Raw genomic sequence first — 26,637 nt, 5'->3', positions numbered from 1 at the left:
TATCTGACAGGACCAAATATCAAGATAATCAAAAGTGAAAAGAAGGAATATAAAATTGTTTTATTTGATTAAGGAAAAAATATATTATTATCTCTGGTAATGTTTGCTGATCAGGATGAAACGAAGCTTTCAGGATGTTTTTAAAGACCAGACATAGGATATCAGAAGAAGAGATCATTTGTTGTATTTTAAGAGCAGGTAATAAGTTATAGTTGTGATGAAAGGGGAAACAATTTGTACATTAGTTTTCTTTTTCTTTACTGTATTATTTTTCCTTCTTTTCTGTTTTTCTTTGTATTTTTTTCTTTTCTGTGCTTCTTATTTGTTCTCCTTTTTTCTTTTCTTTTTGTAGTTTGTATTAGTTTTTGGCTTTTTATTTATAAATTCAATAAAAATATATAATATACTCTGTGGGACAATCCATATAATTATCAGTGAACTGAAATAGCAATGTGCTGATAAGAAATGTTGTTGTTGTTGCTGCTATTATATAACTTACGTAATAATAATAACATTTGTTATCAGTGCATTATTATTACTGTTGTTGTTTAACTTATAATAATAATGACAACGTTTGCTATCAGTGCATTGCTATTTCAGTTCACTGATACTTCTAGGGATTAAGTCCCACAGAGGGTAAATCAAGGGGGATATCATCTAGAACAGAGGTGGCAAAACTGTGATTCTTCAGAGGTTGCAACTGTCCTTGCCATTGGGGTCTGCTGGGAAATTATAGTTCATAACATTTGCATGATTGCATCTTCCCATTCTTCAGATAAAGAATGTTATGAGATAAGGGGGAAAAAATAAGAAATAGCTCACTTAGAAACTCTCGCTAATGTGGGTGAATAGGTCATCCAATGAGCAGATGGGAGTGATGAACAATGTCATATATTTATTCATTTGTCTCATTTTTTAAGCAACTTCAGAGCTTTTTTCTATGCCAATTTTGAAAGTGCAACCCATCTGCTTCATTTATTCAATGAAGCATGTTTGTAACCTGATAAGACCAGAGAGGAAAATTTCATTGAAATAACTTAAAATTCAGTAGTGTTTGGGTTCCTGGGCTTTCTGTGCAAACATAGCCTTCTGTTATGTTATTGTTCATCAGGACCTCATTGCTACACTGTTCCATAATAAGTAAAAACTTTTCAAACATATCTAAAGATGAACATGGGTACCCTTGAAGTATAACATTAGCTTTGCAGGATGTTCTTTATTTTGTAAATTAATCCCATGGTACTTAAAAAAACCCATGACCTTATGAGTGGAGACAATACACCAATTTTAGGAAAAAATCTCAGACAACAGTTCTGCCAATATGTCAACAGGTAGTTCTATCTGGATGTTCTAGAACAAGGGTGTCAAACTCAATTTCATTGAGGGCCGCATCACCATTGCGGTTGCCCTCAGGGGGCCGGGTGGGTGTGGCCTGGGTGGGCGTGGCCTACTGGGTGGGCATGGCTAAAGTGCACATGGCCTACTGGGTGGGCATGGCCAGCTCTACATCGTTCGCATTTAGGGTGCCTATGGGGGCCTGGGCAGGAGTGGGACAGATCTGAGGGTCTCTGGCAGAAGGAGGGTCCCTGGGCCAGGGCCAAGGCAGTGGGGGCCGTTCCCTCACTGTTTCCAGGATGGCTTTGCGGGCCGCATGAAACCACTTCACGGGCCGGATCTGGCCCCCGGGCCTTGTGTTTGACATGTCTGTTCTAGAACTTTGCATGAATTGGCACCATAGATGAGTTCATTTCATTGAGAAATATGAGTGTTTTATTCATGTAGAATTTCAAGAGAATTCTAGCCATTTCCTAAATGCTAATTAGCACAATAATAGACTGTTTGTTGCAGCATTTATGATTGGATAAAATAAACATTTCTCTTCATGTTGTTCTGACTTGATAAACCACTGAGCAATGAAGAAGTAATTGTTCTAATTTATCCTGAAGACTGGCAGAAGCTTTCCTATACTCATTGTTTGTTCTTCCTGACATGATGGGTTTCTTTTGTTCCTTGCCTGTTTTTCAACAGGCTTCCTTCTTGTACTGCTAGGTAAGTGTTGCACAGCAAAATATACCTAGATGAGACTCTGTCTCTCTGACTTGCTTTTTTTCCTTTTTCTAGAAAACTTAACCTGTTCCTGAACCTGCAGTGCAGCAGCCCTGTATAAAACTGATTTTCCTTAGAATTTAACATTTCATAGCTAGAGTTCAGTCTGCATGCAACATTTTAACAAGAAATTTAAAAAGAAACTTCTTAAACGTATAGTGTTATAGTGTTTAGAAATGAATTCATTTAAGCAAGCAGAATGCTCAGTAAAGGGAGAAAAACCTATGGACATTTAATCCTAAAATAAGCATTTTCAGACAGTGGAATTTTCTTTTACTAAGACCATTTAAAAAGAGGCTGGGAAACCATCTTCAAGGTTGTGACATTGCCCAGTCTTAATCTAACTAGGTTTGTTGGGCCTGATAATAAGCAAGGTCATTACCAGTATGAAGCTGCAGTGGTGTCTGACATATGCACAGTCTCATATTATAATATCATAATCTTATTATCAATTTTGCTATTGTACTTACTTGCTGTGTTGTGTGAGATAGTTCATAATACACTGAGCCTTTTAATCACACACATACACATACACAGAGAGAGAGTCTTAAATATCACAAGTAGTTTCTTTGATACAAGCCATCAGTGACTGAAAGGCCCAATGTATTATGAACTGTCTCATACAACATAGCAAGCAAGTACAATACCAAAATTGCTAAAAAGATATGATATCTTATATGTAGCAATAGATATAACAATAGCACCGCTTCACCAGTGGTGAGATTCAGCCGGTTCGCACCTCTTCAGCAAAACCGGTAGCTAATTTTTTGTTGCTCAGACCCAGAATGGACTTCCGGAAGCAGCATCCATACAGAGAACCAGTTGTTCACCTATTTGAATCCCACCACTGTGCTTCACTGTGCTTTACAGCCCCCTTCTAAGCAGTTTATAGAGACTGCCAACTGCCCCCAACAATCTGGATCCTCATTTTACCAACTTTTTACATATTAATTATATTTGGTAAAAAGTTGGTAAAATGAGGATCCAGATTGTTGGGGGCAACAATTAATTACAGTCATGAGAGTGATTCATAGTTCTCCAGGTACATATAAGGCTTAGTGGCTGTAGATTGTGCTGTGAAATTAAGGATCAGAGGACATTTATTTGGAATCAAAGTTTTTTTTATGGTTAGCTTAGAATCAAGGTCTAATTCATTGTTATTTCAAAATTGGTGGTAGAAGCTCAGCACAACACCCTGTACTTGAAGCACTGACAAACATGCCTTCTTTCTGGTTTTCAATACTTCTTTGAAAGAAGAAATTCTGTTTTTGTTTGCCTTCTCTTTATTGGCTTAAACTACATACTGGACATGCTTATTTCAGTTCATTCCATTTCCCATCCGCTCCAGTTGGAACCTATGCTGGTTGATTAAAAATCAGCTATTAACTGCTAGGAATTGTCTTTGCCATCAATCAGAATATTGCTCAGCCATGTTTAAGTTCTCCCCCTCTCCTTCAACACATAATTAGTCTTATTCTCTGCTGATTGCAAATAAAAATAGTCATAATTCTCTCAAAATAATTCACTACATTACTTAGATCGTGGGGTCAGTCTTAAAACCATGAAGAAAGATTACTGATGACTGATTTTTGTAGTTTGACTTTAGTATATATCAGACATGTCAAACACAAGGCCCGGGGGGCAGATCTGGCCCGCGAAGTGGTTTCATGTGGCCCACGAAGCCATCCTGGAAACAGTGAGGGAACGGCCCCCACTGCCTTGGCCCTGGCCCAGAGACCCTCCTTCTGCCAGACACCCTCAGATCTGTCCCACTCCTGCCCAGACCCCCATAGGCACCCATGATGCAAACAATGTAGAGCTGGCCATGCCCACCCAGTAGGCCATACACACTTTAGCCACACCCACCCAGTAGGCCACGCCCACCCAGGCCACACCCACCCGGCCCCCTGAGGGCAACCGCAATGCTGATGCAGCCCTCAATAAAATTGAGTTTGACACCCCTGGTATATATAGTTGCCTTTTGATAATCTTTGTAACAAAAAAAGGTTTCATCAAGCCAATAGCAGTTTTCAGTTTTCCCTGACACTGATAAATAAAATGGTGAAACTTCAAGAACCCCGTCATTATCCCGGTTGTCTTTTAAAAATAAAATTAAAATGTTTTTTTTACTTCCTATATGAAATAATAATTAGCTAGAATGAAGTTTAGTAAGAATTCCAGATAATGTTTCATTGATGATCTAGATGTTTGTTATTTAAATTCTACTTTTCCATCACTAGAAACTCTTTGCTACAATGAGTGTATTTCTGGGTGTGTAAAACAACCATTAAATAATTGGTTACACACAGAATCATAAAATAATGGACTTGGAAATAGTCATTTAGACCATGAAATCAAACTATCTGCTTCATACAGGAAAGTAAATTAACGCATCTCTGCATGATGACCATCATGCCTCCACTTGTACAGAACTAGTAAAGAAAATTCGTAGCCTCTGTAGTTAAATAAACCATTCAACTGTTTTTGCTGTTACGTGTCATTAGCTTCTACTGTATAGACATTTTACATGTGCTAAAAAAGTGTTCATAGAACTATTCTTCCACTGAAGTGAATAGGATAATTTAGGGGGCCAAAGCCATCCATGCAGAACCTGATCCGTGTAAAAAGATTAATCTTTCAAAATATTTAGGCAGCCTGAGTGTATAAGGCAATCCAGTCTGAAATTCTGAATTCAACAACATCACGACACTGAGATTTTAAAGATGGAATCACAAGTTAAAAGATTTCTGTTTGCTTTGTTTTGACTTTTGTAGGTCAAAAACTGTTAGAAGCCAGAAAACCAGATGATCTACGTCCTCTAGTTGAACAAACTCCTCTAGTTGAAGAGTTATCCAGTCAAAGTTGTATCTTAGGGAAAAAAAGGTAGGTATGTTTCTGGAAACAGGTTGTTATCAAATGGGCATTAAGGGCATTTATATAACAAAAAAGCAACTTTAGGAAAGCCTGTATTTTAAAAAGTTGAAAAAAAAATCATTACTATAAACTAGGGAAAGTTATATCGAAAGCTTCTTGGATTTGGAAAAGTTGTGAATGGAAACTGATTTGATAAACTTGATTTTGCTGCTTTATCTAAAGTTAGGGCTTGGCTAAGACAGTGGTGGGATTCAGCCAATTCACACCACTTCGGCAGAACTAGTAGCTAATTTTTTATTGCCCAGGCCCAGGATGGACTTCCGGAAGTGGCATCCACACAGAGAACCAGTTGTTCACATATTTGAATCCCACCACTGGGCTAAGGGCTTAGATTATCCAGGGTCTACAATTTGTGTCCTACCTCTCTGCCTCTCATAAAGTCCGAAAATGTAATTTACAAGAATACAAACACAATCCACATATATCCTGATTTTTATATGAACATAGGGTATTAGTGTCATACAGTATGTTCATACTACCAATAATAACTAATTAATATTACTGCTAATAGTTTATCAACAACAAAAACAAAGAAATACATCATCAGATGAGAAGCTGTGGGTTGAATTTACATATGAACATACTTACTGAGGTCCCATTAAATTACTGGCAATTCAATTCCATAGCTTATTATGAATCTATTGCTAATTTTGATGAACTTTAGATTCAGCTGAGTACATATTAAAAGATTACCACTGGCATCCTTGAAAAGTTTTTGGCAGATACTTTATCAATTTTAAGGTAAAGGTAAAGGTTCCCCCGCACATGCGTGCTAGTCATTTCCGACTCTAGGGGCCGGTGCTCATCTCCGTTTCAAAGCCGAAGAGCCAGCGCTTGTCCGAGGACATCTCCGTGGTCATGTGGCTGGCATGACTAGACGCCAAAGGCGCATGGAATGCTGTTACCTTCCCACCGTAGTGGTCCCTACTTTTCTACTTGCATTTTTACGTGCTTTCGAACTGCTAGGTTGGCAGAAGCTGGGACGAGTAACAGGCGCTCACTCTGTTATGCGGCACTCGGGATTTGACCCGCCAAACTGCCGACCTTCTGATCAACAAACTCAGCGTCCTAACCCACTGAGCCACCACGTCCCTATTATCAATTTTACACACAGTCAAATGTAAAACAACCCCTACAGTTTTAAAAGACCCCTGTTTAAAATCTTATTATATTAAAATAGACATGGGTGGACATCCATTGTTTGGAATAATGCTCTCTGTACAATGTATCATCCTGCACAGAGTGGAAATCTGCCATTAATTGTGCTTTCATTGGTCTGCACTGTTGAGCTATTTAACAGTCCAAATACGAGGACATTCTGAAAGTTGTTAAGCTGACTGCCAAAAACTAAAATAATTAAAAATAGAGTCACAGCTGTTTGGGCAAGCAGAGATATAATTTCATCTTCATTATGCCTTATTGCAGATGTTACTGATTTAATCTCATTGCATTTTAGCAGGTAGTATCAATTCATACTTCTTTTGACATTGAAACCTGGGGATTTTAATGCAGGTCTAATTTTCCTTATGGCAGAAGTAAAGACATCTTTGTTTATCTGGAGATAAAAACAATAAACCAATATCTTTCACCAACCCTGAAAACATACCCTAGCTATAAAGACTTCTTAGCACCATGTTTCTTCTCAAAATGTTTTTCTCTGGTATCAACTGATAATAATATTGTATGCATTTTGTGGGGTCTTATAAAGAAACACATAGGGACGCGGTGGCTCAGTGGGTTAGGACGCTGAGCTTGTCGATCAGAAGGTTGGCAGTTTGACGGGTCGAATCCCGAGTGCCGTGTAACAGAGTGAGCACCTGTTACTCGTCCCAGCTTCTGCCAACCTAGCAGTTCGAAAGCACGTAAAAATGCAAGTAGAAAAATAGGGACCACTCCGGTGGGAAGGTAACAGCGTTCCATGCGCCTTTGGCGTCTAGTCATGCCAGCCACATGACCACGGAGACGTCCTCAGACAAGCGCTGGCTCTTCGGCTTTGAAACGGAGATGAGCACCGGCCCCTAGAGTCGGAAACGACTAGCACGCACGTGTGGGGGAACCTTTACCTTTACCTTATAAAGAAACACAATATATATGGAGATAATCATATGCTTTTGAATAAAGTATAAATATATATGTTTTTACATATGGCACATGACTTTATGATGTTCAGAGGTAGGTATCCCAAAACTGATTCCAGGATAGAGTCAAGTTGATGTATGGAATATCTGTGAAAACAGAAAAGTCCAGCTCAGTAAGGATCAAAAGTTTCATCCCTCTTTTAAAACCAGTTCTAAAATAATTATCATTATAATTAGGCCAATTTATTTATTAAAGTGATTTTTATTATTATTTAGCATATGGTTATTAAAGTAACATTAGATATTTGAATATTGGTATATTATGTGCTGATTCTCTGAAATTGTCCCTTGAGATTTATGAGATGAAATGAGTTCTGGGGAAAAAACCTATGTAAGTTTATTATATTTTCAAACAACAACTCATTTGCCTAAATCATAAAGGAACTTAAAATTGTGTATTATTTATTTATTTATTTTATTTATTTAGATTTATATACCGCCCTTTCCCGAAGGACTCATTATCTTGATATGTAATTTTTAAAAGCTGAAGGGAGGAGTTGGGACAATGAGCGAAGAGGTAGGCATAACATTACTGTAGTAACAGATGGAGAAAATGGTAAACGCAAATCGAAAGAGGTTACTGAAAAGTTTCAAAAGATCCACAGTTTTAACAAACAAATCTAAAATCCATGAAGAAGCCCTCTGAAGTTTTTCCTTAATTTCTCTTCCTCCTTCTCCTCTTCTAGATCTATCATTCCTGGTTCCACAAGAACAGGTTTTTGGGAGTATTTTCAAGTATAGATCTTAGATTGAATTGTTCCGATAAAAAGGAAGAGAACCAAAAAGGACATAGGGTAGCTAGGACCCGTTTTCTTATGGAGGCCTTGAAGCTCTCTGAGTTGGTTGTTTTCCTGGAGACGTTTCGTTACCATATTAGATAACATCATCAGTGCTAGGAAGGAGTGCCCTGACAATCTTGGGAGGAGTGGTTTTGGTGGTTCTTCTTTTCTTCCAAGTTTGGGGATCCAAATGTTTGAAAACACAATACAGTTGAATATTCAGTTACAGTTGCTAATACACTCATATTTATGTTTATTCAGAATAAATCTCACTAAATTCAATCCAACTGGGCTGATTTTCAGGAATGGCACGATAGTAAGCCTTCACCATGAAAACATTATTTCTGGATCATGGGATAGTGTGTGTGTGTGTTTCCATTCTCTATAAGTTCGAGGTCTCCCCTGGACTGTAGAGGAAAAAAACTTTGACATAAAAGGAGCAATATTATCCACTTTTACCTTTCCTCCGTTTTGATGGAATGGATCAACCAGACTAGTTCAAGACAAACAGTGGACCAGAGCAGGGCCATGTGCATTATTCCACACAAATTTGTGTACAACCTCCAGATCCCATCCAAAAGTTACCACTGAAGAGTGATTTTTAATATGACATGAAGATAAAAATATTGAATATCTGGGGGGAAACGTATTAGCTAAACTTAATTAAATTGAATCTCAGTCAGCAGTAAGAAAGGACTGCCAAAAAATTAAATGCAATTTTAGATTGCATCAATAGAAATACAGTTTCTAAATCATGGAACATAATTAATCCTTCTTTGTGCTGTTAAAGATACAGTTTATTCATTATCTTGCTTCATGTGGAAGCCAACATAGATATAGTTGTACTTCTGAAAATTATTCTGCTGTAGAGGGCAGTATGTGCTGAATTCTCTCTATTGTAACTTGTGAAAATGGCTAAATTTCACTTTATTTTGATTTGAGTTGCCATCCATTACAAGTACTATGTTGATGCTGGGCACCACACTGAGGGCAATTCCACACTGCCTTTTGCCCATACTACACCCACAATTTCTTGAGCCAAATTAAAAAATCCCAATTTTGATCGTAATGGGTTGGCAACAGGGCTGAGCTAGGACAATGATTACTGCAAGATTTGACCAGTCATTTCCCTGCCTCTTGCCCTTCCGATCCATGCAAAGAAGCAAACCCAACTGCTGGCTCTCATACGAATTAATCTGCCTCTCCTTTAAGGGTGATTACATGCTTCTTGATAGATCTATGATTTACTTTTATTTTGTGTTTGCAAGCAACGATGCCTTCATCTCCCCTTCCACATAGTTTCCTTTGGCACAACCCCCCTTTTCTGTCTAAGGTGTTTTATAGGTTTGTTAATGGGTTCCACCCTCTCCCCATGTTTTTCCCTATTGCTCTCATGCAACAATAATCAAAGCAACAATAAGCAGGTTGTTATTTTGCTCTTAGTTCTTAGTTCCATGGAAAGGAACTAAGCAAGGAACGTTCACTTTCCTAGAAACAAAGCATCATCATTTGCTATTTTTTGCTATTTAATCATGTTTAAAAGCAAAGGGAAAGGATGCTTTGCAGCACTGTGGGTAGGAGATGGAAAAGCAAGTGGAACAGCCTGGGCAGAAATGGAAAGAACTTCCATCAGGAGCTGTAAGAGTAGAATGGAGCATGATTTTGTAGGGCTAAGGATCATTCAGTGACTTAACAATAACTAATTAATAATTACCACAAAATTATTTTAAAAACTGCAATTGCTGACCAGTGGAGAACACGGGGGTCCAACAGTCCTGACAAAATGGCTGCCCAGGGCACTGATGAGTTGCTGGAGGAGGCATGCTGGGCATTGCAGCCAATCAGAGTTGAGGTTGACATTAGAAGGGAACAAAGCACTGCAGACCATCAACCTAAATTGACCCAGACCAGAAAAGAGAAGTTGGAAAACTCAGGTAGAGGGTGCATTTGCAATGGGCTGGGAGTGAAGGAAGGTTGGCTCACCTTCCTTCTGAGAGGGCCCACACCGGCCATGGCCAAGCAAAAAGTCCCCTAAGAAATATTGGATAAATTTGAACTGGTGCACAGAAGGGCAACCTCTTTAATTAAGACCTAGGCATAAGTCCTGAAAAAAATATAAAGAAATGCATGCACGATTAATCTTGAGAAAAGAGTGTTGGGACAAAGTAGCACCAATGTAGTGTGAGCACATGACTCAAAGGCTAACTATGACCCTTCCCCCCTCTCCAGTGAACCCAAGTTCATAAGGTATCCTAGATGCAAAGCCCCACAAGGTAGATCAAATCAGGAAATTGATTCCACAAGAAAACTAGAATGACATTTTATTAATATTGGCTACAATAACAGAACCTTGCAGGTCTGATTGTGCTGTTCCTCCCCTCTTGCTTATATGCTAGTGAATTAGGGAGGGTCCTATATGAGCTGCTTCCAATATTATTTTGTCTTCCAGGACTTAAAGAATGTTTCTGCCTCTTTACCTAGATAACGGTTCTTTATGTCCAGTCATCTGCATTATTTCCACAGGCACAAATATATACATAAAAGATCTTTGCTACATTTTGCTGATTTCCAATATTTGAGGGGCTGCCACAAGGAAGAGGAAGGTCTCAACATATTTCCCTAAACCACCTGAAGACAGGACAGGAAACAATGGATGGAACCTAATCAAAGAGAGAACCAACCTAGAACTAAGGAAAATTTCTTGACAGTGAGAGTAATTAACCATTGGTAAAACTTGTCTTCAAAAGTTGTGAATGCTCCATTCCTAGAGGTTTTTAAGAAGAGCTTGGATAGCCATTTGTCTGGAATGGTACAGGGTCTTCTGCTTGAGCAGGGGGTTGGACTAGAAGATCTCTAAAGTCCCTTCCAACTCTGTTATTCTGTTGGGTTACGCCTAACAGAAGGGCTGGCAACCTAGATAAATGTCAGGCTAATCTTTACTGGCACGTTCTTAAATATCACTCGGGAAATCTATTTCCTTCATGCAACAGTAAAGACAAAAATATGATTTCTCCACATCTTTAGGGCAGTGAGAAAGGGCAGAGGAATTGACCCCAAGCTAGGGTCTTCCAACAGGTCTTGGGACCCAGAGCATCATGATGTTGAAGGCCTCACTTTTATCTCCTAAAGGACCCCCTTCCTCCCTGGGGTTTTGAGGAACTGTATTGTATGGCTGGGATAGAAACCAGTGCATTTTGACTATCCCTCTCCAGTTGCTTTGCGTTGTGCCAAGAATAGTCTGAGGAATAAGCCGGCCAGTCATTCATTACCCCAACTGCCTTTGATGCTATAGAACTGCTACGGGGGCTGGTCAAAGTGCAATGGAGAAAGGCAACTAGACAAGCAGCAATAGCATGGCTGGGGTGTGGTTAATGCCATGATCTCTTGTCTGTTTTTTCAGCAAGGATAAGTGGTTTAAAATCCTCTAGAGATACTTGATTATAACAGACACAGTAGGAGCAAATCCAGTGGTAGCAACTTTAAGGTTTAATAAATGCCTTAGCATAGATGATGTTTTTATGCTTGCGTGTGTTTGCAAGCATTACAGATCCAGAGCAAATGACAGTTCTTAAAAAATGATGCTAAATGTGGGCTAATTAATAAGAAAAATATTGCTGAGGCCTACAAATATACTTCAGAGAATAGTATAACCAATACATTCTTTCCGTTTAAGTGGCTCTATAAAATAGAATTGGCTGGCTAGTGACATTTTTATGGCAGCTTTTAAATGAGATAGCCTGTGGTCAGTTCAGAGCTAAACATGAAAACAGTGGGACTCTGGGCTGAGGGAGCCCTTGCACATTAAGCTACCAATTAAAGCATAGGGAAAATAACATCAGAAACCCAGAAGCTTAGCAAGTTATGCCATCTGGTGGATTTTTCTTGTAAACCTGTCAGGGACAGGCACATTAGCTGCCCTCTTGTGGTTAAATGTATAACATCACTTGAGTGAGATAAAGGCTTGCTACTGCTGTATTTATTCTCTGCTATGAGGCTTGGACAATGTGCCATTTATTAAATTATTGATTATTAGAATGATAAAATGCCATTCTCACCATTAAAATAGAAATCCATTGCATTTCAGCTTTGAATATTCCAGCTCATGTAAAGCCACCTTGAAGAGTGGATTACTGTAGCACATACATCATTGGTCTGGGAGTGTAGGAGCTGATTATTTATTGTCTCAATTCCCACCTGTATTGCCAAATGATGAAGGGAAAAGGGTCATGATAGGAGAATGGACACTTTGGATCAGCTTTTTGTCAGGATTCTGCTTCTTTCATTTCCTGTCTTAAGACATAATTATTCCTTAAGGCCAAACTGAATAATTCATTTTTCATTCAACTATAAGCTGAGGATCTGGCCAAATGTTAACTCATAAGTAGGAAAAAAAAGTTAAATGAAACGACGTCAGCAACAACTTCAAATTTCTACAGTGTATTTAATACCATGAATTGGTTAATGCAGGCTAAGAGAGATAGCATCAGAGAGAATGATCTATTTCCTTTCTGTTTGCTTAAAAAAATCATTAGCCTCTTTGATCTCATCAAATATTATTTTGTTTTTTTGTTTTTTTAGTAAGCATGACAAACTTAATACATTAACACCAAATGATGCCCTTTGCTCTCTCTCCTTCTCAATCCCCCATGGATGAGAGGATTTCAAAGAGCTTTTACAAACATGACAGTAATTAACATCTTCCTAGTTTTAAAAATGCAGCAACTGGCTTAGAACCAGAATATGTTAAATTTATATAGAATGGTCTCAAGCTCCCAAACTATTTACAGTCTCTGGGAACTCTGGACAAAGATAAAAAAGGCAGTATTCAGACACCCTGAGAACAATGACTTTAATTCTCAGTCCTTAAAATGACCCATGTGATGAAGATGACAGTGCAGATGATGAAAAGATATGATCTTATCTCTGTTCAGACATTGTCCTCTCTTTCTCTCATTTTAATTTCTTCAGAACAATTCCTCCTATGCAGTATTTTACTTGTGATGTCTTAGATTTATATTTGGCCTTTTCTCCAGATGTCAGGCGTAGAGTTCTTTCTCCATAACACTCTATGAAGCAAGCTGTGCTAATGTAATAAGCTTCTATAGATCAGGGTGGATCTGAACCTAAATCTTCTTAAACTGCACCAAGAAATATTATTCCATATGGAGTCCTTAGTGCTTGCTTGCTTGTAGATGTCTTGTTATGTCACTGCCGGTGAAGTGGGGCTTATATATTGTAGCTTGCCCAACCAAAGTTGTTGGAAATATTGGTTGACACCTTGATAGTTTCTTAATTAGGACATTGATTTCTGCTTAATTATTGTCTGGTGTTAATCCCTGATCTGAATGTCAGCTGTTGGAAAGGATATGTTCTTTTTGTTTCCTTTTTAAATTTCTTATCATCTCTTGAATGGTGTATAAATGTAATCAAGGAACCACCAAGGGATACTATTTTATTTTTAAAAGTTTGCTGTCAAACATTCTGTTGTATCAAACTAATAGTCCACTTCACCCAGATTCTGTTATCCAGAGCATCCAGCATTCAGGAAGCTTACAAATCTGTACAGGTTGGTGGTAATTGCTGATATTCAAGCATATAACCTGTGAACTGAAAAGCAATACAGAGCAATGAATACTATATGCCATTAATAGCCCTTTCTTCCATGAACTGATCCAGTCCTGTTTTAATATTATTTAAACTATTGGCCATTGTCATAATTACTGGGAGCAAATTCCAGTTTAACTGTGGGATTTCTATGTTGCAAAGCTTTTTACATTAAGCTTCACCTGTTCTGTTTTGAGCCAGATGCCTCTTTATAAAAGAAATACATGATCCTTACCCTTCTATATCCAATAGGGAACCTATTTGTACTTGGATTAAAACTTGAGATGCATATGAACGGCTATTTATAAATTTTTACTGCAAGAGTGTTTCTGTACAGAGCAAAATATAAGATTAATATCAAACATGGATATCCCTGTTTATGAAAAAAATGTTAGCTGGCAGGTTAATCTTTTTTCTACATTAAGTCTATAATATGCCAATCAATCTGACAAGTCAGTTTCTTACATTTTGAAATGTAGAAGCAGCAATGATAGCCTATTAAAATACCCTTGACAATCTTTGTACGACACAGAAGTCCAAGACACTTTTAGAAAATGATAAAACGGTTACTTTTGGTATTTTTGCTGACTATGCATAATTCTGTTTTCCAGCACAGAAGAAGACTCATGAAAAGTTCAGGAGAAACAGCTCAAAATCTGAATGCATTCTTTGAGATTGACATTTCATTTTGCCCAATGACAGGGTAAGTCCCAGCAGAAACCACAGTGCTTTTTCTGAGCAGAGAGTCAGACTGAGAATGAGTAACATCAAAGCAAGTATTACAAAGCAAGAAGCAGAAAAATCACTAGTTTCAAAGTCCTTATTGCAGTGTATGCCTCCCAGCATACACAAAGGACAGCACAGCAGGAGGCTGATGGTGCAGATCAGCAGAGGGGCTGGACAGCTCCGGGCGATGACTGCTCACTCAGGATAAGCCTAATGACTTAAGCTGTTGACAGCCCCAGGCATGGTCAGCCTGGTGGGAAGCCAGGATCTACACCCATTGTCACCTGCACTGGCAGGAAGCCCAGGGTTGAACTGATTGGATGCCATCCACCTGGGCAGGTACAAATAGACGCCAGGCTTCCCTGTTTCCCCAGTTCGTTCTGTTCAGAATAAACTCATCTTTACCCCAGCTCTGTGTCCGTCTCTATGTGAAGCACGCGACTTTACACTTATCATTTATATGGTCTGTTCATGAACGATCCTTTGCATCTCAGCGGCTATCAGATCATGGGGCTGAACCCTACACTTCCTCTTGTCCCAATGGCTCAATTTTCTCCTTGTCTTTCTGGATTGTGTTACACCACTTTACTGTTCTGAAGTATTTGTTGTTCCAATTGGAGAAACTTGATTGGAAGGATTTGTGCCTCTACAACCGAGCCAAACATGCAGAGCAGATGCTATCCCTTGTCAGAACAAGAGCATAAATGTCAGCACTTCCAGGGGAAGGCAGGGTGCCAAGAAGACCACCAAATGAGATGGCTGAGCTCAGAGAAACATTATACAAAGTGGGGGAGGTGCTTCTTTGGAATAACAGTTCCAAAGGCCCAGGGTTTACCAAGCTATGCAGCTGGAAGAGCTTGACCCAGATAAAGACCATAATCTGCATATTTTTCTGTCCATTTGGTGCTGCCTGCCAAATTTCCAGCAGCGATTGGACTAACACAGATACAGAAACTGAACTATATCAGAGTATGAATATATACCTTTTCATAAGGGGAAATTAAAAACACATGCTCCCTCACCATTGCTCTCTTTCTTTTAAGTGGAAAATCCCGCAGACCATAGGACTGGACATTTTCAGCAATGGTATTTTTGGCAAAGCTACCAAATTTTTCTTTCAATATTCTCCTAAGGAGCTGGCTTTCTGCAAGACATTGAACCACATCTTATGGATATTAATCTTCACAAGAGACAATTCAAGAAAGCAGGAAAGAGAGCAATATGCTGCAGACATTAGAATGTGACAGAAGTCTATTGCATGTTTCAAATTAGCTGTCATAGTTTTAATAGATGAAAGGGACAACAGTGCGTTAGTTAGACACAAATTTTAGAAGTGCAAAAAAGTGAGATTTTCTACAAGTGAGAAAAGTATGGCAGCCTTTCTCCACCATGATGCCTTCCTTATGCCTTGAGACAATACTCTTTCCCTAAACTTTTAAGCAGCAAAGTCAACATATAAATTCTGACCAGTTATCTTCTCCACAGGTAGATATAGCATCTAGTTGCAAGAAAGTTACTGCAGAGTAAAGCAGACCTCTTTTGGGAAGAAAAATACTTTTATATTTATACATTGGAAGGTTGACAAAAGTAAAGCTGAACTATGTGATACACATGTGGCAGGTCGTCTTGCAAATATATTGAAATGAGAGTTGGAAGATACATATTTTGCATATCATGAGCCTAGTCCTATACATGTACTAATAGGAAAAAAATATATGTAGCTCAGACTTGAACTATGGGATCCTTGGTACTCTCTGGGCTGGGTTGTTCATATGCAGACATTTCATTACCCAGTATCAGGGTACTGATGATATTGCTTAGTCCGGTAATGTAACCCTGGTTGTAAGAGGTTCGTTGTGTGGCATTGGGATTATGCTTGAAGGTAATATTCTCAGAATAAACTCTCAGTGAAAATAAGTGATAAAAATAAGTGATGCCACCTCTCATGAAGGAAAAATACTGATTATTTATGGCAATCCCAGCTAATAGCTGCATAGGACAGATCCACACTTCCCAACTAGGACATCCATGAACCATCAGATTTTCAAAGTGCAAGCATACATGATGTTATTTTCAGCCCAACCTCACACAGCAGATACCAAAACCTCCACCCACATTTACTGGTTCTACGTGAAAAGCAGTGCTTGCCACATTGCTCTGGCTCAAGCTGTGCTCTTTCTTTTCAATGCTCCACTTAAGTTTCTTGTAAGCAATTCACAATGGCCAGTGACTGGAATTATCTCTCCCCTCTGGACATAAGTCACAGCCCTCTGCTGCATTTTTTTTAAAGTTCATTTACAACATTTCAAGAATGGTTTTTCTTTAAAAAAAAAGAAAATAAATGAAATGAACAAGAATTCTGTCATTCTCTCCTTGTTCCAGTGACAGAAAAATGGTAAAACTTTGATATTATTTTTTAAGCAATTCAGGAAGGGTTAAAACACTTTGGGATCTAAGGCTGGGAAAGTCATGGTATAGAAAGACTATCAAATGGCCAGAGGTTGAAATCCAGAAAACGATTTCTTAAGAAAACTTTATTTTCAGCTGGATTTTTTATGGGATATAAGCAGCTAAAGGCTGCCTTGTGGTCTAATTCAGTAAATTGTTGTTCATAAATAGGCTCCTGCAAAGAGCAATTGTATATTTACTACTAATAATAAGAATTGTATTTGCTTAGTGCAGAAAAATGGTTATTACCAGAAGAAGAGAGGATCTACTGGAGGGTGTAATACGACTTAGTTTGAAGAAGCTTATATATACCACTGAATTGCTAATGGCTAACGGACTCAGTCATCATGTTGCCTATTGGGCACTTGTTTGTGAAAATAGAAAATTAATAAAACATAATAAATAAATAAATAAGTAAGTAAGTAAGTAAGTAAGTAAGTAAGTAAGTAAGTAAGTAAGTTCCTGCAAAGAGCAAAAACTGCAAACTGGATGGTAATATTCAAATTTCTCTAAAGCAGGCAGTGGCTGATCAGCACAAACTAGAGACATCTAAACCCAGATTGAGAGCTATGTTTCTATGCCCACTTCAATGTACATAGAATAGTGAGCAGCTCCTTCCCTCACTTAGTTGACCCCTTACATATTGAAAATAGTTCAGATTTCTTTTCCCTTCCTTTTCTTTTCTTCATCTTAATGTCTACCAATCTTAACGTCTCCAAATTCAAACCAGATTAGGTCTTTAATCATGAATTGGCAATAGTTCCTTCCATGGTTCAAGAACCAATTGCAAATGGCGTATCATACAATGAGTCTGTAAAGATTGCCATCATCTCTATGATGTGTGGAGTTTGCCAGCTATGGATTTAATACTGCTTTTGTTCCTGATCTTTCCATCCCTCCCCTGCCCCATTTTCTCTCTAAGTAAAATTCTATCAAACAAATAAATAAAATCTGCAACGGGGTGGGGTGGGGGAATCGTACCAGCTATGAGTATATCTGCAGGTTGTTAGGGGTTGATTTTGTTGTGACTTATAGAAGATCAGAGAAAAAAGGTCTGAAGCCTACAAATAATAATAATATTTTCTATATATGTTTCGGATCGCTACTTCTGTCTTTGTTCCCAATGAATAAATATACTTCTGTTAATGGTAATCAGGTTTTTCAAATTATGAACATACTGGCACTGAAGGCTCTCTGGCTTGGCTCTAGCAAACAATTACTATTTTTTGCTTATGGCTGAAGCATAGCAGGAGAAGCCTGCAAGGGGAAAGGCAATTCATTTTGACTGTTTGTAATATCCATATGTACACAAAAACACTTGTAATAATAAAAAATAAGGCCTATTTCAATTCCTTTGAAATAGAGATAAAAACTTCCATGAAGTTTACTGGATTTGGTTCAGAAAGAAAGCCACAATCTTTAACAATAATTTATTCTGCTTACCTATCATTATTTCGAAAGAAGCTCTAGACATGGTCCTTCCTGCATATCCTCCACGTGTACAATTCCATGCATATAATTTAGATGAAAAGTTCAATTGCATGTGCTTTCAGTTTTCATAGAAGATCAACCTTGGTTTCCTATAAGAGACACTTGGACTTTGACTGCTACCTTTTCACAACTTGTCCAAGAAGAATGAACACTTAATACCCCGTAGTGTTATTATATTGAATCCATCAGTGTGGCAGGACATGTATTACTGGGTTCTGGGCTCTACCAAATGATAACTTGCAGCTATTGGTTGTCATCTACACACACATGTAGATTTCCTTATTGTCTGCTGTTGCTGTTATTATATTATTATTGTTATCCTTGGGATGGTAGCATTGTTCGGTGGGTGGCATTCCTTCTTTCGAAGGCGGGGCATCAAAATTTCATTTTAATGTGTGCCATTGTGTATATGGGTAAATGACAACAAAGATTGTCTTATCCTATAGCAGAACAAGACGGCAAGTGACTCCAAAGGTATATGTGGCTGCCAAAACTCAGAGCCCTGCCCTAACATCTCTCTACACTGAAAACATTAAGGGTGGCTTCCTGATTCGTTATTATTCCCCATTTCTGCTTTATCCTATATAGTCACAGTTCATCATGGGACCTCCTCAAAGTTAAGATAGGGAATGTGGGTTATATCCTTTCCAGATGAACCATCTTTGCCAAAGGTCTCTGATTTTTAAAAGTCAAATTGAGTTCCAGAACATTATACTGTATTTGTTTGGAAAGATGAGATCTCTTATTTCATGCATCAGTAAAGCCCAAAATCAATCTCTATTGCAGCAGAGGGAAAAATTCTTCGTCTTTTTTTTAGTAGCCCACCAATCTATCCTGTTTTTTTCACTTACCACTGAGCTAATATTGGGTTTCATTTTATGTTCTAGAGGGGAGTCTGGAGTGGTTCCAAGTAATTCAGATTAGAAATATAAAATCCATTCATTAATATACACCTTCTTTTCTCAGAGTTGCATGGAACCAGTTTGTATACTGGAGACAGCCACTTGCACATAGGCTAAAACAAAAGTGATTACCTACCTTCACCTGAATAAAATTTGCATTTATTAATTATTGTCATGGATGCACTTTTTAAAACTATTATTAGAATTTAAGTAGATAACAGTTAGCAGATAATTTTTGACTAGGCAGTCTTTGCAATAAAGGATGTCTTCAAACAAAAACTGTCCTCTGTAAATTAGAGCAGATATTACTCCATTTGAAAAGTATGGATTCACATGTTGTGTTAAGCCATGAAATATATTAATTGTAATTTGTTGAACAATTCATAATTATTTAGTTCATGCATAAGATTGAGCTAACTAACGTGGCTCATAAGTTATAGTGGCTGTAACTTCATACAATTAACAACAATTAGGTCAATGTCAAATAACCACATTATGATTTAGTGTGATGTGTGAAGAGTCTGTTGTGTGTTTGCATCATTTTCCTGAAAGGCATTTATGCCAAAGGGGGGTTGCCTATTAAGTGGTAAAATTATCTGCTCACCTGATTGTCATATTTGCACACAGGTTCAGTTCCCCTCTTGTACAAGCCATTTTTTGTTTTAACCAAGGTTTGATTAGTAAGCAACAATAATCACACATTGTGCTATGTCAAAACAAAACAATTCATATTATTATATAGTGTAATCTACTTGTTGACGACCTTCTTTATGGACTTATACCACCTTTGAAAATTACGTTGAAAATTATGTTTGCCACAGGTGCCCTGGATTACATGGCCTTATATTTTAAAATGTGGGAGGCCTGGAGAAGGTGTACCTTCTTCCAGTGTGAGATATTAAATGGAAAGATATTTTTTTTGACACTCCTAGTAAAGATGATGGCCTCTGAAATGCTGAACTTCTCACAACAATTTTAATTGCAATGATCGTCCTTAAGCAATCAAAGTTATTATTGCCAGTCAAACCTTGCTAAAAAAGGAATATTAAGAGATGAGGAAACCACAAAGCCTGTCTTTTCTGGATAATTCTGCACAAACAGATTGTCCACAGTTTGTCACGGTGCCCTGATCAAGAGCCAAAGGGGTATTGACTTACTCCTGACTTCATCACCATGTGGAAAATAAAAGCTTTGTTTCACAGCATATTAAATAAACTTCACATAGTGAATGGCTTTAGAGATTACTCATGGCCCAGCACAGCATGTTTCCTGTCTGTAAGGCAGACTGGGGTTGAGATTTTTGCTTTGTTCCTGCTATTATATGGTACATTCAGCTGAATAATTTAAACAGTTTCAAAATCAAAAAGTTTAGAATGTCCGAGGTGCCCTTGACTCTTCAGAAACATTTGTTCTTTCCAGTGCAAAACACAATTTAGAAGAGCTCATCACTAGAGTTACTGTCGTGCATCATAGAGGTAAATTGCTTCTGTTTTAAGTATTTTCTATTGGAAGAACTATTAAGTCAGTTTGAAGATAAAGAATTATTTCCCATTGAAACCATCTGGATAGCAGTCTCAGCTGCAGGCAGAAATCATGTGATCTCAGAATCCCTCTTTGTGATGAGAAATTATAATTATTATAATTAAACTTGCAATGCACAACGACAATTGTTCCGAGAGTTGAAGTCCAGGCATCTTAAAGTTGCTGAAGTTCAGAAACACTGAGCTAAACCAACAACAAGAGCAGGAGATCCATTTTAGGACTCTAAGATCAATGATATATGTTGTGTCGTGAGTTCTTTGGAGGCAGTAAGCGAGACGAGAAGTTGCAAACAGGAACATTGCTTTATTGAGGCAAACAGGAACAGAACTGAATCAGAGGCTTCTGCACAGCTACTTATATGGGTGGCCACTAGGTGGCGGCCAATAGGTTCAAAGGAACCCATTCCTGCCCCAAATCATCCAATGATCTTCTTGAAGACAGCAAGTCTGGCTAGTCAGTGACTGTTACACAGACACACCAATTGAGCAACCTTAAGCAGCATTCAATCAGACATGTGAAACAGTTCAAGTGAAATCCCAATACATTACACTATACCTTTTTGCCTAGGGTCAGAAGAGCTACAATAAATCCACTAACAAAACAAACATTACGGGAAGCATGGTCTGCAACAAAATGGGATTTACCAGAAAGCAAGTTAACTTCTCAGCTGTCTTTCCCCCACCTCAGTGAGAGCTTTCTGAGGCCCAAAGGATCATTAAAAAATAAACACATTAAGTATGGGTGTTTGCAGCACGTTAGCTTCCTGTGTAAAACAAAAAACAGAAATCCAAAATAAACATTTTTTTTTAAAAAAATATCAGATGGAACAGTGAGTTTGGAGTGCATCAAGAAAGATTTCTGAGGCTACCCTGAGGCCTGTGGCATCATGTCTTTTAGCCTACTCCATCCTCTCTGATTTAGACTCTAAATGACAGGTGGTTTGGAGAATGATGGGTTGATATGTGGGGAGCTGCAAAGTATGTGATATTCTAATATATCATGTGAATAAGAGATTTTATGTTTAGTTCCAAAATTTTTAGAAGGAAATTAGAGTTAGGGTCCTTTTCTTTTTCCCTTTTGTCTTTTAAAGATGTGAAGGTGTCATTTGCCACCAGGTGGCAGCACCTAGCCAATCTTGAAAAGCAAAGCAAGGTTTGGCCTAATAGTATTTGAATTTGAGACCATCAGAAGCTACCATAATTGTGAGCTGGACTGGTAGGTTAAAAGGCAACAATTTGCAATAGCAAATCATTTCCAAAATCCCCTCCAAAATTTGCATAAACACATCCATGTTACAAACTTGAGTAGAAGACACTTTTATTTCAATCTATTTTAGCTTTTTATGCTTCCAGTTTCAGTGTAACAGTTTACTGAAATTCATCAGTGCAGTTAGTGGGAGCAATCAGGTTATAAAAAATAGAGGGAGATGTAGATTATACATTATTTCCTTGAAAATGCACTTTTCCATTCTTTGCCATAAGATTCTTTGTGAGTGAGAATCACAATTTTCCTACGTTCATGCTTTCAGTAGTACAAAATGCCTCTGTACACCCTTCTTAGGCTACAGCTAGTAGAATTGACAATTCTGTACAACCTTCTGTAACTTGGGAGGATGAATTGGCATCTGATTGCTGTTACAGTGTCTTTATTTTTTTCTTGCAAATATTGAGGTAAATCTAGAGATAAACCTAACCTCAGTATCATCATCATCACCCTCATCTTCATCACCATGCCAAGGAATAACACTTTAAATGATACCCATTTACCTTACAGGGAGAGAATCCACCATTAAACCAGCCTTTGAGGAATAGCCAGGTTGTGAGTTTCCCCAAAAACCAGCAGACTTGGTGTTAAGTAAAGGAAGGCTGAGATGTACAAACAGTGATCCCATTTCTGTCTGTCTAACTACCACCTATCTTATTTAATTCCCCCCCCCAAAATGCTTTGTACTTTTCAAAGTATAAAATGATCGCATTTCTCTCACCAGTAGCCCTTATCCACATACACTACGAAAGGGCCACTGACTTTAACCCACAGAAGAAAAGAAGAAGACTCTCAAAGCATAAGGGGATACCAGACAGAAATTAATGGGCTCAACTAATTTAATTATTGACTGTTACAGAGGACAAATGGAAAACTAATAATGGGGAAAGAATATTGTGTCACTGTAATCTTAAACAAAAACATTCTCTAGACTATGTAAGAAGTGGCAATTATTAATTATGAGCATTACATTTTGCTCCCCCAGGACATGTAATCCTGCCACCGAATTAATAGGGAAAGCTTTTGTATGCTAAAGCTACTGAGGAATCTATCAGCGAAAATAATGAAAAAGAAATAAACTCTTGTTGGATGCATTGCAGTTCCTGTTCTTTGCAGATGTCTGGAAAACACTTGTGGGATTGGTATAATATCTTATATAGGCCTTTGGTCTAATTAAAAAAAGGTGTTTTTTTTTCAAACTTCGTAATGTCCATGGAGGTATAGTGCTGTCCAGAAAATAGTTTTGCCCTGGTCAGTGGAGGAAACAGAATTACCCAGCTTGTTCTAGATGTGGTTGTATTTCCCTTTCTGTTCCTTATCCTGTTTTTGTGACCAAATGAATTTATAAGCCATCTTTTAAAATGGACGTTCTACAAGCAGCATACAGCAGTTATAATTTTAAGTAATCACTAAAACCAGCATCTAAAATAGGTCTTGGAGTTCTTCTAGTGCAACCCCCTATCAGGAGATCCTATACCACTTCAGACAAATGGTTGTCCAATATCTTCTGGTGGGGACCCCAGACGCTTAATGGATCCCCAGAGGTTCCAGGCGGCGCTGGGGTCCCCACCTGCCTTCCTTGCTCACAGCTCGGCCGATGCCTTAGTGGAAGCCTGGGAAAGGACGGCCACTGAGGCTCTTGATCGAGTTGTACCCCTGCGGCCCCTGACCCGGTGCAGATCCCGTCGAGCTCCATGGTTCTCTGCGGAGCTCCGGGAGATGAAGCGTCGGAGACGGGGCCTAGAGAGCGGTTGGAGGTCCAGCCGATCCGAATCCGACCGATTGCGACTAAGAGCCTACATTAGGTCTTATCTCGCTGCAATAAGGGAGGCGAGGTCTAACCACTTCGCCACCCTTATTGCGTCCGCAGATAATCGCCCGGCCGCCCTGTTTAGGGTGACTCGCTCCCTCCTAAATCAGGAGGTGAGGGAGGATCCCTTGCAGGGTCGTGCCGAGGAGTTTAACCAACATCTGTCGGACAAAATTCGGACCGGTCTGGACTCTGACTGGGCAGAGTCTGACGATCAGGACACGGGTGGTCTTGTCGATATCACCTGGGAGGAGTTTGATTCTGTGACTCCGGAGGAAGTGGACAGGATCATGGGGAGGCTGAGCACCACCACATGTTTATTGGACCCGTGCCCTTCCTGGCTGGTCTATGCAGCCCGGGAGAGGACACGCAGCTGGTTCCAGGCAGTTATATCGGCTTCTCTGAGTGAGGGTATCTTCCCCGCCGTCTTGAAGGAGGCGGTGGTGAGGCCTCTCCTCAAGAAGCCTGCCCTGGACCCAGCTGTATTGAACAACTTTCGTCCTGTCTCCAACCTTCGCTTTCTTGCGAAGGTTGTTGAGAGTGTGGTGGCGCATCAGCTCCCTCTGGTCCTGGATGAAGCGGATTATCTAGACCCGTACCAATCGGGTTTCAGGCCCGGGCACAGCACGGAGACGGCATTGGTCGCGCTGGTGAATGATCTCTGGAGGGCTCGGGACAGAGGGCACTCCTCTGTTCTAGTCCTATTAGACCTCTCGGCGGCTTTCGATACCATCGACCATGGTATCTTGCTGCGGCGTCTCAGGGGACTGGGAGTGGGAGGCACAGTTTTACAGTGGTTCTCCTCCTATCTCTTGGGACGTTCGCAGTCGGTGTTGGCAGGGGGGCAGAGGTCGACCGCGAGGTCTCTCATTTGTGGAGTTCCTCAGGGGTCGGTCCTCTCGCCTCTCCTGTTCAACATCTACATGAAGCCGCTGGGTGAGATCATTCGTGGCTTTGGAGTTGGGTATCATCAGTACGCTGATGATACCCAACTTTTCTTTTCGACCCCAAACCACCCCAGTGATGCCCTCAACGTGATGTCCCGTTGCCTGGAGGCGGTTCGGGTCTGGATGGGGAGGAACAGACTTCAACTCAATCCCGACAAGACTGAGTGGCTTTGCATATCTTCATCCCGGGTTTATTCGGACATTCCACCTCTGGCTATGGGGGGTGAACTATTACCCCCCGTAGATAGGGCTCGCAACTTGGGAGTCCTCCTAGATTCACGGCTCACTCTAGAAGACCACATAGGAGCTGTGACTAGGGGGGCCTTCGCCCAGGTTCGCCTGGTGCACCAGTTGCGGCCCTATCTTAGCCGGGATGATTTGTGCACGGTCACTCATGCGCTCGTGTCCTCTCGTCTGGACTACTGCAACGCTCTCTACATGGGGCTGCCCTTGAGGACCACCCGGAAGCTCCAACTGGTACAGAATGCAGCCGCGAGAGTGGTGTTGGGAGTTTCCCGATACTCCCACATTACACCTCTGCTCCATGAGCTGCATTGGTTGCCAGTTGTCTTCCGGGTGAGATTCAAGGTACTGGTAACGGTGTTCAAAGCCCTCCATGGCATGGGGCCGGAGTACCTCAGGGAACATCTGCTGCCGGCATCAAGCTCCCTGCGCCCTGTGCGTTCCCACAGAGAGGGCCTCCTCAGGGTGCCACCGATCAGAGAATGTCGATTGGTGGCCCCCAGGGGGAGATCCTTCTCTGTGGGCGCTCCGGAGCTGTGGAATCAGCTACCGGTAGAGCTCCGGATGGCGCCCGATCTTCGCTCCTTTCGTCGCGATCTCAAGACATTTTTGTTTGTACAAGCTGGCCTAGCCTGATGGGGATCGGTGGGGTTGTTTTATCTTTGGTCTTTTAATTTTATCTTGGGGTTTTTTAGAATTGTACTTCTATTGTTTTTAACTAGGGCAATTGTTTAATCTCTTTTTAATGTTTGTATTTGCTATTTTATTCTGCCCTGTGAACCGCCCTGAGTCCTCAGGGAGAAGGGCGGTATATAAATGTTATTAAATTAAATTAAATTAAATTTAAAAACTTCTAGTGATGGACCACCCACAACTTCTTGGGGCAAGTCATTCCACTGGTTAATTGTCCTATCAGGAAATTTTTCCTTAGTTCTAGTTTGCTTCTCTCCTTGATTAGTTTCCATCCATTGCTTCTTGTCCTGCCTTCAGGTACATATTCATGTGGTAGCTGTATTAGAGGAATTCTTGCTTAGCATAATGTTTTGAGAAGGCAGATTTGGCCATAGCATACAGGATATCTTTGTCCACAGGAAATTGGTGTAGATGCCATCTTTTTATTATCTTATTCTGCTATTATTATTTCCTGCCTTCTTACAAATGATATGTTTAAGCAGTCTTCAACCTGATGATCAGATTACATTAGCTGTGTGATTTTATAAAAATCTGTTCTTTTTGATTCCAGTTAATTGTAAATTTCATTCTATAGGTAACCCACCATTGTCCTATTTCTGCTTATCACTTCAGTACAGTTAAAATTTGTTGTAAATCACCGTAAACACAAGCAATAATCAATAAATGAGTAGCTTCCTAGAATGGGAAGAGAATGCAAAGAGATAACAATGCAAAACCAAGAATGCTTCCACCCCATTAATCATTTCGTTATTTCTTACCTTTTATTATCATTGATATTAACATTCAACAAGAAGTCATTTGCAATATCTCGTAAACTGCAATCTGTCCATTTATCTAGTTGTGAGTCACTCTAAACTCCATAACACTCACTCTATCCAGAATTACATATGTTTATTTGATATTTGTAATTTTGTAATCAGGCTTTTCAGCATCATTGCCTGTACTTTATAATTGTTTATTCAATCCAAGAACTTCATTGAACATCGTGGTTTTAAAAGGTTTCAAAAATAG

Source organism: Vipera berus (genome assembly GCF_964194415.1).
Source record: "Vipera berus genome assembly, chromosome: Z".
Lineage (NCBI taxonomy): Eukaryota > Metazoa > Chordata > Lepidosauria > Squamata > Viperidae > Vipera > Vipera berus.
This window is presented reverse-complemented; position numbering follows the sequence as displayed.